This window comes from Halichoeres trimaculatus, unplaced genomic scaffold (genome assembly GCF_033239565.1).
Source record: "Halichoeres trimaculatus isolate MK-OKI-2021-1 unplaced genomic scaffold, fHalTri1.1 fHalTri1_scaffold_13, whole genome shotgun sequence".
Taxonomy (NCBI): Eukaryota; Metazoa; Chordata; class Actinopteri; order Labriformes; family Labridae; genus Halichoeres; species Halichoeres trimaculatus.
The window spans coordinates 6125335-6144726 of record NW_027437191.1 but is presented as its reverse complement, the minus strand read 5'-3'; the positions used below and the strand labels follow the sequence as shown (position 1 = coordinate 6144726).

The window sequence follows — 19392 nt, the reverse complement described above, 5'->3', positions numbered from 1 at the left end:
GTGACTGTAAGGGAGTGAAAGAGTAGGGGATTTCCCATACTGGACATGAACACAACATTGCAAGGTAATGTATTGAAGAATAAATATGTGGAAATTAAAACATTTTTTACTATATAATAAATCAAAATTGATATTTCTAACCACATAAACACAAAAAAACACCAAAACTAAGTTGAGTGCCAGTACCTAATGCTAGGTACAGGGCATCAGCACTGTATCGTTTAAAGGTATAATTGGTAGTTTGATTTAGATACTCTTTTTGTTATGCTGGTTAAAATGATCTATATGTACCGATGGCAAGAAATACACTATGTGTTCTTAAAGTAGAGCGGAAAATATCCGCTATCTACAGCAGGAGTAAAACAGGGGAAACACCAACCAATCGTCATCCAGGGACACCTTTTTTGTAAACCAATAAAATCCTGTCGACGTTCTGCCCCCCTCCTGCGCGTACATTTCACTGGCGTGCACATGATTTAGTGCACGTGGCCGAGCTGAGAAGGAAGGACCAGTGCTGCAGAACGGCGGAGAAGCTACCTACACACTGCCCGTTGCCGCTCCTCCAGCTAAACAGAGCAAGAAAAGAAAGATGGAGGCTTTCTTTTCTTGCTCTGTTCTCCTGCCTCTAACTACTGCCCCTCTCGCTCCACCTCGAGCGTGTCCCCTCTGACCTGATGGGGTACTTGGCTCTGGGTTGTAGTCTGGATCAGAGTCTAATAAACTCTCACCACAGGGGCTCTGACAAGCAAAAAAAACTGTGATATTTGGTAAGTCCTAGAGAAAATGTAGGCCTACATGTACTGTTTGTATTATAGCTTTACTCCTGATATCATGTCACAGGTAAAAGTGGACGATTCTGACATGACAGCGTGAGTAATGACAAAAGTCCCGTTTGCTTATTGTTTTTTGTGTGTGTGTGTGTGTGTGTGTGTGTGTGTGTGTGTGTGTGTGTGTGTGTGTGTGTGTGTGTGTGTGTGTGTGTGCACTTAAAAAAGAAGTGAGGGCCTTAAGGTAAAGAAAAAAAAAACAGGCTCATATAACTCACGTCGACGGAAGAACCCTGGAAGAACTCTCTTTCCAACTCGTTGGAAACCTGGAAAGGCAAAGAGAGCTCAGTCAACAGTCTCAGTTAAAATGCATTGTTCCCTCCTTTCTTTCTAATAAGAATCAAGAGTGTAAGAGGAGGTGATTTTCCATGCCAGACATGAACAAAGCATTACAAGGTTATATATTGAGACAAATATGTTTAATAGAAAGTCATGTATTCTTTATTCCCTAAACAAATTATTTTTTTTGCCATATAATCACAAAAAGGTACCAAAAATTGGTACCATTGAGTACTGGTACTGATTGCCAGGTGCAGGTACTGTATTTTTTAAATGTGAAAGGTACACATCCCCCCAAAAATAATGACAATTATATATATATATATATATATATATATATATATATATATATATATATATATATATATATATATATATATATATATATATAAATTTATATATATATATATATATATAATGAGTACCAATGGTTTTTAAGTAAAGGAAAAAAAAGTGCTCATATGACTCACGTCGACGGAGGAGGAATCCTGGAGGGCCTCTCTTTCCAGCTGCTTTCTTCTTCTTTTTTTCTAACCAGGGTAAAGAAGTTACACAAACCTATTATTAACCACCCAATTTCACCAGCAACTCCTTTTTAAAACTTTCTGTCTTTACAGCAGGGTTTCTCAGTCCTTTTAGATCATGGACCACTTTCAGGTTAGACATTTTTCCAGGCACCTCCTCGTCATCGTTACAACTATTAGGTTAATATTAAAACTTTTTTTTTTTTTAAATGTACTTTGTAGTTTATGACATTAAGCTACATTTATACTTATCAAGTAATTCATTCTTAAACTTTGAGGAAGTGTTACCTCTGAAGCAGTGGTGTGCACAGAGGGGGGATAGGGGGGGTAGTCACCCCCTTGTGGTCAAGTTGTTGAAAGAACTAAAGATCTGTGCCAAAGAGGAAAGAAAGAAAAAAGAACAAGCTTATATGACTTACCTTTCTTTTCAACTCCTTGGCCACCTGGAGAGACAGAAAGAACTCAGTAAGCAGTCTCAATTAAAGGAACAATTTCACTTTTTTCTCTCTTCTTTTTTTTCTCTCTTTCTTTCTTTCTTTCTTTCTTTCTTTCTTTCTTTCTTTCTTTCTTTCTTTCTTTCTTTCTTTCTTTCTTTCTTTCTTTTTAAGCACCAAGAAAAACTGATGCCTCCTACCATGAACCTACCAGTTACACCAGAAACTCCTATTTAACACTTTGTTTCTTTAAGGACGTCATCATCACTTCTGGTTACTTCTCAAACACTGACATATAAGCATTTCATGCTTTTTCAGCATGATATACACATATAAACAAACTATAAATGTATATATGTATACACACACACACACACACACACACACACACACATACATACACATACACATATACATGGGGAAGCTCATTTTTTTCCGGCCTCCATCATTAATTTGTTTATTTATTGAAAGATAAATTCTACCCTCTGTCAGCTTGTTAGCAGCTGGAGCTGCTACGTGAGACTATGACAGGCTGTAAGTGTGAGTGACAGGGGGAGAAGCTCCACAGCTGGAGCTGTAGCTGCTTATTGGTGAAAAGAGAGAGAATCTTTAAACACAGCGCTCGTCATTTTTAAGAAAGGTAAACTCGCTGGGGATCTATAAAGCCTCTGGATCAGTCCAGAACAACTCAGAAGATGCTCTGGTGGAGGATTATACTTCAAGATCGCTGACTGGCTCATTTCACTGTCAATCAAAAAGGGATTCGGCCTCAGACAGATCATCCAATCATCATGCAGAAGCCCAGCGTCTAGGCCAGCCTACTGCCTCATAGACCCCCAGAGACGCTAAGCGGCTGATGGGCGGGACAAAGCCCAGCGTTTATCCAATGACCGTCAAGTTTCCACAGTGGAACAACCCACTCTATACTTCCCTGCTGAAGTCAGAAGGCGCCCAGCGTATGACTGTGTTAAAGCGCTGAAACGCTGCGAGGATGAAAGAAAAAAAGAGCTGGCCCATATAACTCACATGGGCGGACATCATCTGGAGGGCCTCTGGTTTCAGGTTGGTGGACACCTGGACAGACAGAGAGAGCTCAGTCAGAAGTCTCAATTAAAGAATCAATTACACTTTTATTAACACTTTCTTTCTTTATTTCTTTCTTTGAACTTTTATTAGATCAAATTCAGTCAACAAAACATTACGTTGTGATGAAGCATTACATTCATAGAAAGATCTCATGCTCAGGTATTTTATTTACTTCAAGACCCATGGTCAGCTGAGAGAGGTCTTTCTTTTCCCCTATTCATTAAAGTTCAGTGCATCTAAAAGTCCCCTGAGAAGAAATAGAGCAATGGGTGCCTCTCTAGTTTATTTAAATCAGACAATCTAAAAAGACACTCACCAGAGGTAGGAGCCAGCTCATCTTCTTCATTTTCTCCATCTGGAGCATCTGAAAGGATAAGATGTGAGACAAGATGTTAGATGCAAGATGATATTACAAAGTTTAGAGATAAGATAGGAAATTTGAGATAGGATAGGAAATTTGAGATGCAAAAAGGAGATATGAGACAACATGTAAAAAGAGATGAGAGATAAGATGAGAAATGTAATATTTGAGATCAAAAAGGAGATGTTGGGTGATATGAGAGACTAGAGATGAGAAATGAGAGTTTATTGATCTCCACTATAAAAAATACTACAGATCAAAGACAGACCAAACATTTCACTTCAACAGAGCCTTTAAGGCAATGGAATTTAATTAAATCAGAAAATCTAAAAGACACTCACCAAAGTTAGTAGCCAGCTCATCATCTTTGTTTTCTTCATCTGGAGCATCTGAAAGGACAATCAGAGCAGGAAGAAGTCACATTAAGAGGATGTGTTCAGCTTTAACATGAACAGATTAAAATCAGACAGATTAACTGCCTAGATATCCCCTTTTCCTCATTTCACAGCTGATTCAAAAAAGTGAACTCATACACAAATTGGTACTGGAGCTTGGCTTTGGAGTGATATGTCCAATTTCACATCTCACTCAGCTTTGCTCCTTATTCAACTAAAGCATGAGGGAATAAACATGTTTCACAATGCCTAATGATATGAGATTATGGGATGAAATATGGGTGATGGGATAGTTTGGGAATGTATGATAAGATTTGAGACAACATGTAAAAAAGATAATAGTTGAGATAAGAAATGTGATATATGAGATGGGAAATAAGAGATGTGGGATGAGATGAGACAAAAGAGATTAGATGTGAGACAATTTGTGAAATGCAAGATGATATTACAAAGTTTAGAGATGAGATAGGAAATTTGAGATGTGAAAAGGAGATGTGAGACAACAAGTAAAAAAAGATAAGAGATAAGATTAGAAATGTGATATTTGAGATCAAAAAGGAGATGTAGGGTGATATGAGAGACTAGAGATGAGAAATGAGTGTTTATTGATCTCCACTATAAAAAATACTACAGAACAAAGACAGACCAAACATTTGACTTTAACAGAGCCTTTAAGGCAGACTTGCAGCACTGATGGAAAGATGCTGCAAATAATTCTTTTTTTTTTTACTGTTCATCTTTTTTTGCTGATTTAAATTTCTTAATGACATTTACTTAAATCAGACAATTAAAAAAGACACTCACCAAAGTTAGGAGCCAGCTCATCTTCTTCGTTTTCTCCATCTGGAGCATCTGAAAGGACAATCAGAGCAGGAAGAAGTCACATTAAGAGGAAGTGTTCAGCTTTAACATGAACAGATTAAAACCAGACAAGGTAGCTACTTAAATATCCCCTTTTCCCCATTTCACAGCTGATTAAAAAAAAAAAAGTGAACTCATACAGAAATTGGTACTGGAGTTTGGCTTTGATGTGATATGTCCAATTTCACATCTCACTCAGCTTTGCTCCTTATCCCACTTAAGCATGAGGGAATAAACATGTTTCACAATGCCTAATGATATGAGATTATGAGATGAAATATGGGTGATGGGATAGTTTAGGAAATGTACGATAAGATTTGAGACAACATGTAAAAAAGATCATAGTTGAGATAAGGAATGTAATAAATGAGATGGGAAATAAGAGATGGGGGGTAAGATGATATATAAGAGATTAGATGTGAGACAAGATGTGAGATGCAAGATACTGCAAAGTTTAAGGATAAGATAGGAAATTACAGATGTAAAAAGGAGATGTGAGAAAACATGTAAAAAAGATAAGAGATAAGAGATCAAATGTGAAATGTGATATTTGAGGTTTGAGATGCTGCAAAAAATCTTTCTTTAACTGTACATCTTTTTTTCTGATTTAAATTTCTATATGAGATTTACTTAAATCAGACAATCTAATAAGACACTCACCAAAGTTAGGAGCCAGCTCATCTTCTTTGTTTTCTCCATCTGGAGCAGCTGAAAGGACAATCAGAGCAGGAAGAAGTCACATTAAGAGGACGTGTTCAGCTTTTACATGAACAGATTAAAATCAGACAGATTAGCTGCTTAAATATCCCCTTTTCACCTTTTCATCGCTGATTCAAACAATGGAACCACATCATGAAACAAACACTAACAAGACCAGGGAAAGAAATCAAATCATATCCCCATCATTTCCTCCACACACACAGAATTAACACTCACCACCAGCTGGAGAAACAACCATCAGAGCACAGATCAACAGAGAGACAGTCAGCAGCTTCATGATGGACCACATGATCCAGGTGAAGTGCTGAACCAAAGGAACCCAGTTCTTTTATACACTTCAGCGATCCACATGACTCCAACAGGGCTCCAACATAAACAACACACCTATAGGTGAAAAATGTCATTCTTCTGGAGAGGTCAGATGACTCTGAGTTTATTTATTCTGAGATAAATCTGGAGGCCCTGCGTCAGTCAGGAAATCACAAGGTCTGTTAGTCTGACAATCAGAGTAACTATCAGTCACGTAATCAGAAGGTCGTTTAGACAGAAGGCCGGTCAGTCAGGAAATCAGGAGGCCCTTAGTCAGAAAATTAGGTCTGTTAGTAAGAAATCCTTTTATTAAGTGCCTTCAGCAGTGGCTAAATTCTTGACACTAGCGTCCTGTCCAGCCATGGCCAACCACAAAGGGACAGGCAGAGGTGAGGCTATAACAACCCTCTAGATCAGAGATCTCAAACTCGTGCCACGGAGGGCCAAGAGGCTGCAGGTTTTCCTCTCAACCAAGAACTCCACCAGCTGATTCCACTGATTACCTCACCGTCAAGCAGAGAGCAGGGACTAATCAGTGAAATCAGCTGGTGGAGATCTTTGTTGGAAGGAAAACCTGCAGCCTCTTGGCCCTCCATGGCACGAGTTTGAGATCCCTGCTCTAGATAATACAGCGGTAAGAGATGCTGACACACTCAGGTGAGGGTTGTAGCAGGGAAAACTTTTCCCTTTAGTCAGGAAACCAGGAGTTCAGTTAGTCAGTAGCCCTGTTAGTCAGAAAATCGTGAGTCCTTTTAGTTAGAAAGCCTATTGTTTAGAAAACTAGAAGGCTAGTTAGTCAGAGGGCCCTTCAATAGCCAAGTGTATATGGACCCAAATATTCCGCTTGCATTCGGTTAATTTGCTCAAATGGAAAGAATTTAACCTTTATATACGCCTCAATCCAAAAGAAAAGTGCCAGTCGGTTTCACAAGGGTCAAGTTTTTCTGCGCATGCCCCATTGACTATTATGTTTGATTATAGCGGTGCATGTAGACCAGAGATTGAAATATTCTTTTCCATGTTTACTATTGTTTTCGAAAAAGTCATTCAGAAAGATTCCATTCGGAAAGATGAAAAACTCTTCATGTAACCGTGGCTAAGAAAATGAGAAAATAAGAGAGATACTTAAGTCAGAAGGCATATTAGTCTAAAAAGCAGAAGGTCCTGGAAATCAGGAAATCACAAGGTCTGTTAGTCCAACAATCAGAGTAAAATGATCAGTCAAATGATCAGAAGCTCCTTAGTAGAAGACCTGTCAGTCAGGAAAACAGGTGGTCCTTAGTCAGAAAATCAGAAGGTCTGTTATTTAGAAAGCCTTTTATTCAGAAAATCAGAAGGCCAGTTAGTCAAAGACCTTTCAATCAGAAAATCAGGAGGCTCTTCTTCAGAAAATCAAAAGGACCTCCTCTTAATCCTTTTTGACCATGCATATAACAATTTTATTTGGCTCCATGGTTATTGTTGGTGTTTTTTTTGTTTGTTTTTTTTTTCTGTTTATGCATTGATTTTGTTCTGATCAAATATTAACTCATGTAAAAAAAAAAAGGAAAAGAAAGAAAGTCGATCAGACTTCAAAAAAAAAAAAAAAAAAAAAAGCTTTTAAATCTAGTTTACCTGAAGCAGGACAAAATAAGAGTCTGCATGAAAAAACAGCTTATTTATATGTACATATTTTGGTAAGTTTTGGTCAAATAAAAATAAACATGTGCCATGGTTAAGATAAATAATCAAATAAATGAGGGCTGTAAATCTTAATAGAGGCATGTAGATTGCAAAAAACTACAGTAACCAAAGAGGCAGCAGGTAAGAGTCTTTACTTTTTCACAAACTATGTGGATATCGCTACGACAATCCCAGCGCAGATTCTTTTTCATTGTTTTTCACTTATTGCAATAAAAAAAGGTGATAAAATGACAGAAAATACATAAAACATATATTAGTGGATACATATTTAATAGAACTGAGATCTGAGAAATGATAAGACCATAAAATCACTCGTTCAGTTGATCAAAAGCAAATATCTAATCCAGGGTCCAATTACAAGATTTGTAAAAACAAAGAAAAATAGATTTATATTTTTCTCATGATGGACCACGTGATCCAGGTGACGAGCTGAACCAAAAGACAAGCAGCTCTTTGTTAGACTTCAGTGATCCATACAACTCCAGGTGTGTTGCTGTTGTTGGACTCATGTCCAACAACAGCAACACACCTGATTGAAATATGCCATCCTTCTGTAGACGTCAGATGACTCTGAGTTTATTTATTCTGAGATAAACCAGGTGTTCCTGATGAGTCATGGTGTCACCTGTTCCTCTCTAAAAACCACTGATGCTCATTTCAGGTGATCACTTCAGGCCTTAAAGGAGAAACTGATGGAGGAACAGTGAGCAGGTCTGGCTGCAGTTCTCTGCAGACGGGGTCCAGTCTGTTGTTTGAATCAGCTCATTCAAAGAGACTCTGACCCAAGCACTCATCTCAGTTTCAGGGTACGCCCAACTTAGACTTTATTCATTGGCCCTTTAGCCAGGAAACCATAAGCCTAATCAGTCTGTAGATCTGAGGGCCTTTTAGTCATAAGGCCCATTAGTCAGGAAATCACAAGGCCCATTAGTCAGAAATTCATAAGGCCAATTAGTCCAAAAAACAGAAAGCCCATTGGTTTAAGAATCAGAAGGCATGTAAGTGTGTAAAATTAAGGCCTGTTGGTTCAAAAATCCAATGATCTGTTCGTCAGAAAATCACAAGGCCTATCAGTCTGAAAATCAGGAGGCCTATTTGTCAGAGGATCAGAAGATGCATCAGTCAAATAATCAGAAGGACCTTTAGTCAGGAGTCATATTAATCAGAAAATCAGAAGGCCCTTAGTCATATTATCAGAAGTCTCTTGAGACAGGAAATCAGAAGGCCTATTACTCAGAAGGCCCTGTCAGTCCGAAGATCAGAAAGCCTGTCAGTCAGAAAATCAGTAGGCTCTCAGTCATAAACTCAAGAGGACTGCAACTCATAAAGCCCATTAGTGATAAAACCAAAAGGCCCTGAAGTCAGAAAACCACAAGACCCTTTGTCAGAAAAGCAGAAGGACCTTCAGTCAGATATTAAGGGCTGACTTACGTAAAAAGGCCTATTATTCAGGAAATCATTAGATCTTTGAGTTACAAAATCAAAAGACCCATTCGTCAGAACATCAGATGGACTTTTAGTCCTTGCCAGGAGGCAAATGGCCAACTTTAAGTAGTTAAATTCTTAATAGGGGAGTTGGGTAGACTACAGAAAACTACAGAAACCAAAGAAGCAGCTTATGGGTCATTACTTTTTCACAAACGTAGGTGGATGATGTTAGTACAATGCAAGGACAGGTCTCTCTCATTGTTTTTGACTCATTGCAATGAAAAAGGTGATAAAATGACAGAAAAATCATTAAAAAAACCATTAATATATAAATATCTGATACATCTGAGAAACGATACGACCATAAAATCCCTCGTTCAGTTAATCAAAAGCAAAGATCTAATCCACGGTCAAATTACAAGATTCTTAAAGACAAAGAAAAATAGATTTATATTTTTCTCATGATGGACCACGTGATCCAGTGGATGAGCTGAACCAAAAGACAACCAGCTCTTTGTTAGACTTCAGTGATCCATATGACTCCAACATGAGTCCAACATCAACAACACACTTGAATGCAAATATGTCATTCTTCTGTAGACGTCAGATGACTCTGAGTTTATTTATTCTGAGATAAACCAGGTGTTCCTGATGAGTCATGGTGTCACCTTTTCCCAGGGTTGGAATTACCCAGTGGCCTCTGGGGGAGCTCTGTTTTTTTCCATGTGCACCACGACTTTTTACCTCACATGTATTTGTATGTGCATGTCTCATTAGATGCAGAGAAAGCTTTTGACAGGGTAAGCTGGGACTTCCTGTTTCCTGCATTGGAGAGATTTTGTTTTGGACCATTATTTATTCACTGGATTAGGACTCTCTCCACCTCACCCTCAGTCACAGTCATCACTAATGGGCAAATATACCAAAACTTTACATTGCACAGGGGAACTATGCAAGGGTGCCCACTCTCCACCTCACTATTTACTATATTTATTGAACCCCTAGCAGCAGCCATTCGCCAGAATAGTAACATTATAGGTATCAAGACTCCAACATCTCATCACAAAATCAGTTTATATGCAGATGACATATTGTTATATCAGAAATCCCAATCTAGGTCACTAAAAGAAACAATTAATTTAATTAGATCATTCTCCCATATATCAGACTACTTAATAAACTGGTCTATATCAAGTATTCTTCCCATTAAAACCAGCGGTTGGGATGTGGCAGCCCATCCATCACCTATCCCTATATGCACCAGTCACCTGACATACTTGGGTATTCACATCCCCTCCAGGTTGTCAGAGCTGTTTAACCTAAATTTTACACCACTGTTAAAAAAATTACGGATGACCTTGAACGATCGATAAATTTACCAATATCTCTCACAGGCAGAATAGTCAATATCATCATGTCAATATTACCAAAAATAAATTACTTATTTTCATTGATTCCAATTCAACCTACACTCACTTGGTTTAAATCTCTAGATTCCATCATTTTAGATTACTACTGGAAAAATAAACCAGCAAGGGTTAAATTATCCACACTACAGAAACCCAAACATCTAGGAGGCTTAGAATCCCCACAATTCTTCCACTACTTCTTAGCAAACCAACTGCAGTATATCACAAAATGGATCCACAATAGTCAACAGTGCGACACTTGGCTAGACATAGAAAAAACATTTTGTAAAGAAATAAAAATTTCAGACCTACCGTTCTTAAATCAATCAGTTAAACTCCACCCATGTTTTAAAAGTCTAACCATATCGACAGCTCTGAAAGCTTGGTGGAAATTCCACAAAATCACAAACACCTCTTTTGCTCTGTCAGACTACACACCAATTTGGAACAATCCGGACATCAAAATCAACACAAAATCAATTAACTTCCATGCATGGGCCAGAAAGGGAATCACTCATATTAGACACATTTTCACAAATAACACTATGCTGCCATTCTCTGATCTGGTCTAGGAATTCAGCATTGGGGGAAACCATTTTCTTGAATACCTACAACTTAAATCTGCCATTACCTCTAAATTCCAAATCACTTGTACGAACTTAAACTTACCCACCTCAACTTTGGACCTAATTAAAATCAACCCTATAAAGAAAAAAACATTGTCCAAAATATATAAGATAATTGCTAACTTAGACAAATCAATATCACTACCATCAATAAAGTGGGAACATGACCTGGCCCTCACCCCCAATGCTGACTTCTGGAACCAAATCTGTGAAAACACCTTTTCTATGACCACCAACAGTAATATCCAACAAATCCAGTACAAAATCATCCACAGGGTTCACTTTAAAGGGCACAGGATGTTTAAAATGGGGTTAGCACAATCTGACACTTGCACCCACTGCTCCCAACACACTCCAGACACTTACCTTCATGCCACCTGGAACTGCACACCTGTTCAACAATTTTGGGTTGATATTATCACATCTCTCTCAAATATTCTGGGCTGCCCCATCCCTCTGTCCCCCTCACTATGCCTGCTAGGGGATTTATCATCATTAAACCATAAAATGAAAATAAATAAACCTCTTCTCATAGCTCTAACCATTGCTAAGAAAACTATTCTCATGAACTGGAAATCAAAACAAGCAATAAATATTAAACACTGGAAAAACCTCCTGGCCGGCCACATATCAATGGAAAATCTAACTAAATCAAACATACAAAGGGCCGAAGACCAGGACTCAATTTGGCAACCTTTTCTAGCATATCTATCCTCTTAACCAAAGATTCCTCTCATGTAAGCTAGTACTGCCCCTGTTCTGTCGAGTTGTCCTACCCGTCGAGACGTCCTACTTTGCGTCACTGCGCATGCGCACGAGTCAACAGCATTGCCTGAATGACAACAGCACAGAATCGTCCCACCAATCAGCTGTTTATTAAGGAAAACGGTGAAAACTGTAAGATTTTAGTGTTAAGACATAGACATCAACATTTATCTATGTGGAAGTGTGATTTGACAGGTTATTTTTAACTTTCAAATCCTCCTACCTGCTAATATCAATGTAGAAGCCTCATTTGACAGGGTATTTTTAACTGTCAAATCATCCTACCTGCTAATATCTATGTGGAAGTGTGATTTGACGGGGTTTTTCTTCCGCCAAAGCGTCGTACACATAGATCTATGTGGAAGCATATTCTGACTTCCTGCTGTTAAATGGTCTATTTACATGAAAAGGCCTTTGAAAAGGACAGAAACTAAGACAAAAGAAATGGGAATCGCACGGTAGCATTTTCTGACGAGGTAGGACAGCTTGGCAGAACACCCCCTCTTGCTCTGTTCTCTCGTTTTTTTGTTTTTGTTTTTTTTTTTCCCCTCTCCTCTACCGGTTTAATATAGCACAGTTTCCTGGGAACTAAATAAAAGGAAATAGCATACCTTTGTGGGACCCAAAGAAGGTAAATATACTCTGGTGATGGTGGTCGGAGACATCTTTCCACCTAGATACCCAGGTTGACTCACTACCTTGTGGGGCTCGCTGGCCTAGCGGCCTCCTCTGGGGTAGTGTGGTGCTCGGTGCCTTCCCTCCTTTTCCCTGTAGCTGCTGGGTCCGTGTTCAGTCAGCGAGGTCTGGGGATGGCGCTGGCCTTCTCTCGCGGTGGTGCCTTGGCTGGCCCTGGGGCTTGGGAGTGGTGGGCTCCTCTGCGCTGCTCCCGTGCCTTTCCCTTCCTGCTGGCCGCCCTGCAGCTCCTCCCCTCCTCCTTCTCCCTCGCCTTCTCCTCCCTCTCCCTTCACGAGGGTTGGGGGCCCTCGGCCACCTGGAGGTCGGCCGCTGGGGCCTGGCATACCTCCAGGGGGGGCTGCAACATCTGGGCTGGATCACTGGGTCTGGGTGGGGCGACTAGATCCTACTATGAGGCAGGAGATAACGGCGGTGGGTGTCCCCTGGTCCTGGTCCTACCTCCCTCGGTGGCTGGGCAGTGGGTGGGCGCCGGGGACTCGATGTTTCGGTGCCCTGGGGTCCTCTCCTGGGGGTGGCCCGCCTTAGTGAGGTCCCTGTTGGGCGCTGGGCCGGTGGTTCTGGTGCTGCATTCTACTAGTACGGGGTGTTCGTGCTGGGCGCGCTTGCTCACTGGGGCTCCCCTGGATTGTCACTCGTGGGTCCTGGGGCCTTCTGTTCAGGGAGCCACTTGGTGCTGCTTCCCTCACTAGCCCTAGCTCTTAATTGCACTTCACCACTCAATCATTGCACTTTTGTTTATATTTTCACTTTCGGGCACATTCATAACACTTAGGGTTCTGGGGGTCGGGGGTAACAGGGGGAGCGACCAGCTCGACCCCTCTGTCTCTCCCGTCCTCCTGTTTTAACTGCACTACATACATTACTTGGAGGAGGGTTGTGGGGGGGTGTCAATCAGTTTTAGGCTGTGGCCGCTCTCTGTTCCCCTCCCGCCTGCCCCACCTATCCTTTGTTTTTAATGCAACACAACATCCAATTTTTTTGGCCAGGCAGGGAGAGGAGGGGTTGGTGGACCCCAGCTCGACCTGTTCTTCCCCAGTTTTAACGCACCACATTACACTTAGCTGCACTAATCACGGTGTAGGGATAATGTAGCCTGTCTGGGAGCAAGTTGCAGAGTAGTGAGAGGGGGGTTGGTGGTAGAGGGTTTGTCATTGGCATAGGCTTGGTGCGGCTGTGGGGGTTGGGCCTTGCTGGTTATGACTTTGTGGGGGGCGGGTGGCGCCGGTGGCTTTCCAGGTGCAGCTGGGCTCCGGTGTCTGCGGATGGGGGTCTGGCGCGGGCCCTGGGGGGCGGATGGGCCCCGCTGGGTCATGTATCTGTTGGTGGGCTGTGGTGCATGATCCTTCGGCCTGTTGCTCGCTGGGGGCCTCGGCATGGCAGGATCCCTGTGGGGTGCTGTCCTGTGCAGGTTGCCAGGGGGGCCTCCCCTGTTGCTTGGGCAGCAGTCTCCGAGGCCTCTCATGGCCTCAGATTTTCTGGGGGGCGGGCCGTGACCTCCATCCCACCGCGACATGCCCACATCTTGCCCCACCTGGCCTGGCTGTGGTTCCGGGCCTCCCTTATGGGGAGGGCTTGGGGCTGGGTGGACGGATAGTCAGGGAGGGCGGGCGCTATCTGCAGGGGGGGGCGCTGCTCTGGGCCCTGGGTGCTGTCTTTGGTATCGGCGGGGAGGAGGGTCTTTTTCCCCTTGAATCCTGGGGCTGTCCCTGGGCCTGGTAGTTTGGGGATTGTGTGGGGGCTTCCAGGTGCCCTGGTGGCCCGGGGGGCGCCCGTGGCTGTGTTTTACCTACTTGGTGACCACCTCACACGCATGCAGATACTCAAGCTCCTGTCGAGACTAACTGAGAGATATGATAGATCCCGTCAGAACATGCTGAGTCAGGTACTCTTACACATCTTCTCACATCCTGTGATGCATGCCACTCCATCTCCTATCCATGGAGGCCCACACTCCCCACACTATCAAGACCCCACATTTCTGGTGTCCCTAGTTTCGTACAGCCTTTACTTTCTGTATTGACTTGAATTAGCCCAGCACTTGAACTGATATCTCAAATCAACAACAGTAGACATTTGTCCTCCCTTCTGTTTGTCTTGTCTCGTCCTGTCTGTCATTATTTCCCCTTCTTTCACACTGTGGTGTGGCATGGCCCTCCCCTTCAGCTCACATCAGGTGTTAAATAAAGTTTAGAATGATGGAGTAGCCTACAGGGAGGGCTGGTGATGGTCACTATAGCAGTTAATCATATCCACATCTCTCTGACTGCTAGAAAAAAAAATGCATTGGTCTCTTCGCTGTCATCTGACACATGGCTCAGCAGAAAAGATAAGGCAGACAAGGGAAAAAAAAAAAGACAATCAGTAGGCTCTAAGTCATAAAATCAAGAGGACTGCAACTCATAAAGCCCATTAGTGATAAAACCAAAGGGCCCTGAAGTCAGAAAATCACAAAACCCTTTGTCAGAAAAGCAGAAGGACCTTCAATCAGATATAAAGGGCTGACTTACGTAAAAAGGCCTATTATTCAGGAAATCATTAGATCTTTGAGTTACAAAATCAAAAGACCCATTCGTCAGAACAGCAGAAGGACCTTTAGTTCTTGCCAGGAGGCAAATGGCCAACTTTAAGTAGTTAAATTCTTAATAGGGGAGTTGGGTAGACTACAGAAAACTACAGAAACCAAAGAAGCAGCTTATGGGTCATTACTTTTTCACAAACGTAGGTGGATGATGTTAGGACAATGCAAGGACAGGTCTCTTTCATTGTTTTTGACTCATTGCAATAAAAAAGGTGATAAAATGACAGAAAAATCATTAAAAAAAATCATTAATATATAAATATCTAATACATCTGAGAAATGATGTACTAACATAGATTTATGTTTTTCTCATGATGGACCACGTGATCCAGTGGATGAGCTGAACCAAAAGACAAGCAGCTCTTTGTTAGACTTCAGTGATCCATATGACTCCAACATGAGTCCAACATCAACAACACACCTGAATGCAAATATGTCATTCTTCTGGAGACATCAGATGACTCTGAGTTTATTTATTCTGAGATAAACCAGGTGTTTGATGAGTCATAGTGTCACCTGTTCCCAGGGTTGGAATTACCCAGTGGCCTCTGGGGGAGCTCTGTTTTTTACCATGTGCACCATGACTTTTTAAATCACATGTGCATATTTTATTACCCATATGTGGCCATTAATAGGTTTACAGAGAAAATATCCACTATAACTACGGCAATTGCCTAATACTGTTGTTAAAATTTCATATAGGCATCACAGCAGCAATCCAAAAAGTGTCAGGGAATTTTTCTGTTGAACTTATGAGTTGCTAAAATTCACAGTGACTATGAATCACAGTGTGATGAATCAAATCATGTCAATATGGACCAAAATCTCTGAGGAATGTTTCCAGTGCACCAATGAATCTTTGCCACCAAGGATTAAGGCAGTTCTGAAGGCAAAAGGGGGTCCAACCTGGTACTAGCAAGGTGTACCTGATTAAGTGGCCGGTAAGTGCATACCTGACAGTCATCAGCATAGACATGGAAAGCTCTTCCATGCTTTGTTAGGATAGACCCCAGAGGCAGTAAGGAGAAAAGCAATGGCCCAAAGACTGAGCCCAGTAGGACTCCACATGACAGAGGAGCAGAGGGAGACTCTAAGCCCAAAATATCCACCCTGAAGGACCAGTCAGAAAGGATCTGAACCAATCCAGTGCAGTGTCACATAAGCTCACTTGTTTTTTTAAACGAGGTATTAAAATATTGTGGTCCACTGTGTCTTCATGGGAACATGACTTTACTTCAGTGTGTAGATGAAGTAAACATTTGAACCTGTTCGTCATCTGAGCCAGGCATGTAAAGGTGTGGCAGACAGCCTGACAGGTGAAGAGTGATGTTTGATGGAGGTGTTACACAAACAGCTTCTCCCTGAAGCTGACCTGAACAAAAATCAGCAGTAATTGTAACCGTGAGTGAGGAGGGAAGGCAGTCGATATGAGACCCCATTGTACAATGAAATCTTGTTCCTCACAGGTTGTCTGAGCCCAAGGAACGGGGGTATTGGCCTTTTAACTTTTGCAGTGTACCTTGCAGTTAGCCAGCCCCCACTTTCTATAAATATGGCCCTTTTGAATATCTCTGCCGAACAAGTCTTTTATTGTCAATGACCTTATTCTAAACCACAAGCTTGACTGTTTGTTTTTAACTGAAACATAGCTGGGTGCAGATGCACCGGTTGTTGTCACTGAGGCCTCCTCAGCTAATTTTTACTTCTCATTTTCTGTTTGAAGCGGTAGAAGGGGAGGTGGCACAGCAGCTATGACTTTAAACACTCTAGCCACCAAACCCATTTAATTCAATCAGTCGACCACTTTTGAACGTAATGCAATTGTTATTAGTAGTCCTCCAATCTTATGCATCACAGAATACAGACCACCTAAAAAAGATGCTGCTTTCATCAGTGAATTTGCTGAGTTTTTATCAATTATCCACAGCTCTTACAATATGATTGTTGTAACTGGTGATTTTAACATAGATATGGATGACCCCTCAGACCAGATCTCATCTGAATTTTAAATGTTCTTAATTATATGGATTTTACTCAACATGTCAAGCAGCCGACCCACAAAAGGGGGCACACACAGGCCTGGTCATCACCTATGTCCTCTGTTGTCGATTTAGCTGTCTCTGACCACTATAGTGTATTTTTTGACATCACTGTTTTCATTCAGTGGGAGACCTCTCTGAGAACTGTGAGGAAGCACCATCTGGGCCTTGGAGTAAATTTGATTGACATTTTAGAAAACTGTCAGGAAGAAGTGCTCTCAGTTTGAGTGAATCGCCCTATTCTAAGAAGGCCAGTTAGTCAAATAAACAGAAGGCACTTTAGTTGGGAAATCATAAGGCTAATCCGTCTGTAGATCTGAAGGCCTTTTAGTCATAGGGCCTTTTATTCATAAGGCCTTTTAGTCAGGGAATTGCGAGGCCCATTAGTCAGAAAACAGAAGGCCAGTTAGACCTTTATACGTATAAATAATAAAGTGAAACTAGGTCAATAAACAAAATAAATTTTTCTTCATTGGAACTGGAGAGCATCCATGTTCACAAATGTATCCTTTGTGTTGATCAATAACAGTATGATAGATGAGGTACTGTAGGTATAGCTTCCCATCCCTCTCAATAAAAGAACCGAATGTGTTTTTTCTGGTGTCACTGAATCCAACACACTCCTGGCAGACCTTTTTTATGTCCAGCTTGTCCAGTCTCTCTTGGTGGACATAGTAGACAACCACATTGTTCAGCCTGTCTTGGACCATAGTAGCCCAAAGCCAACTCTTCAATCTGGGCAGAGCACTAAAACTCCTCTCAGCTTCACATGAAGACACTGGCACCACCAACAAGATTCTGGTGAGAACCTCCACTTGATTGAACAACCCCTGCATCTCCACAGGCATACCCCTGAGAACCTCTGCTGTCACTCCACTGCTGCTGCAGGGGTATTTGTTGCAAAAGAGGGGAAACTGCACAGAGAGAGAATCTCTGACTAGTTCTGGGTACTGATCTAGAGAGCCATCCAACTCCCCAGTAAGGAGTGCACTCTCCATCTTTTGCAGAAGCTTTAGACTCTCCTAGTCAAAGCGGTCACCAAACTGCACCTCCACACAATCCAACACTTTGAAGAACTCTGCCCTGTAGTGGTTTACTGGTTTACCAGCAAAGCGTCTTGATTGTTTAACCTCAATAGATTCAATCACTTCAATGGAGTCAACCAATGTTGTTGCTTCCTCATACAGTGCAAGGTAGCTTTCGTCATTTCTCTTTCCCTTAAGAGAAGACCTCACACAAGTAACTGCAGCCTGCATACCAGAGATGGTCTGAGTTTTGTCCTATAATGCAGTGCTCAGGCATTCCAGCTCCCCAACAACAGCAGAGGCAAGGGTGAGGCCCAAAACAGCCTTTCCTTTGCTGAAGTGCTCAAACAAGCCACTGGCAGTTGAAGCTGTCTAAGATGTGCTTTGTGCCATCTCCTCTAGGCTTCTGAGTACCCTCTCATATTGTCCTAGTACTGATATCAATGCAGAGTTCTGCACAGTCCACCTTGTTGGGCAGAGTGGTTTCAGGAAAGTCAGAGGTGCATTTTCAGAGGTAGCAATGTTTTCAAACATGGTCTTGAACTTCCCTGACTGGCCAAAGAGGATACCTAACTGGTGGACCCAAGAAAGGCAGTCCCTAATCAGTGGGGAAGACATGCAGGCAGCCTGTACAATCAGGTTGACACAGTGTGCACAACAATGTACATAGAGGGCTAATGGCTGCTGCTTCCTCAGTGTTGCCTGTGTGCCTGTGAAACGTCCTGCCATGTTTGAGGCACCATCATAAGTCTGCCCACGTAAGCAAGACATAGGCAGATTAAGTCTCAATAGCACATCAGAAATCACCTTTGCTATGGCCTGGCCTGTTGTATCAGACACCCTGTATAGCCCAACAAACTCCTCATGCACAAAGAGGTCATGGTCCACATACCGCAGACATACACTCCCCTGTTCATCACCAGCATGGACAGCGCCAGGATTTTTTTTCTACCGGTGCTAAGGAAGGGCTTGACCAATACCTGAGGGTGCTAAGAAAATAATAGATTTTCATGATCGGTAACTTTATAAAGAGGTTCTCGTTTTTCAATAAAAGCAGCTATATGATACACAGCACAAGCATATTCGAGTATTTTTTAATTGAATTTGGCCAAAGAATATTCAATAAAATAACTAGCACCAGACAGCGACGATGCGCCTGCCAATAACCAGACAATACCCAAAATGCGACAGATGTATTTATTCTATAGCACTTAATGAAAACGAAAAACTGTGCATTGGCAATATTGTCTTTGATCACAACATCATAGAGATGAAATAACAGTAAAATTAATAAGGCTACAAAATGCAGCCGCAACGAGAACAGCTCACAACATAGGCTACGGTCAA

General features: G+C 41.7%; 1 long non-coding RNA gene across 1 annotated transcript; it reads right to left on the bottom strand.

Moving 5' to 3' along the window:
- Nucleotides 1-1575: 1575 nt before the first annotated feature.
- Nucleotides 1576-3137, bottom strand: LOC141801594 (uncharacterized). Its single transcript, XR_012599413.1, has 3 exons — nt 3091-3137; nt 2050-2073; nt 1576-1636 (listed from the first exon to the last, which is right to left on the bottom strand). It is a non-coding gene; the product is annotated as an uncharacterized LOC141801594 (long non-coding RNA).
- Between the last annotated feature and the right edge of the window lie 16255 nt (nt 3138-19392).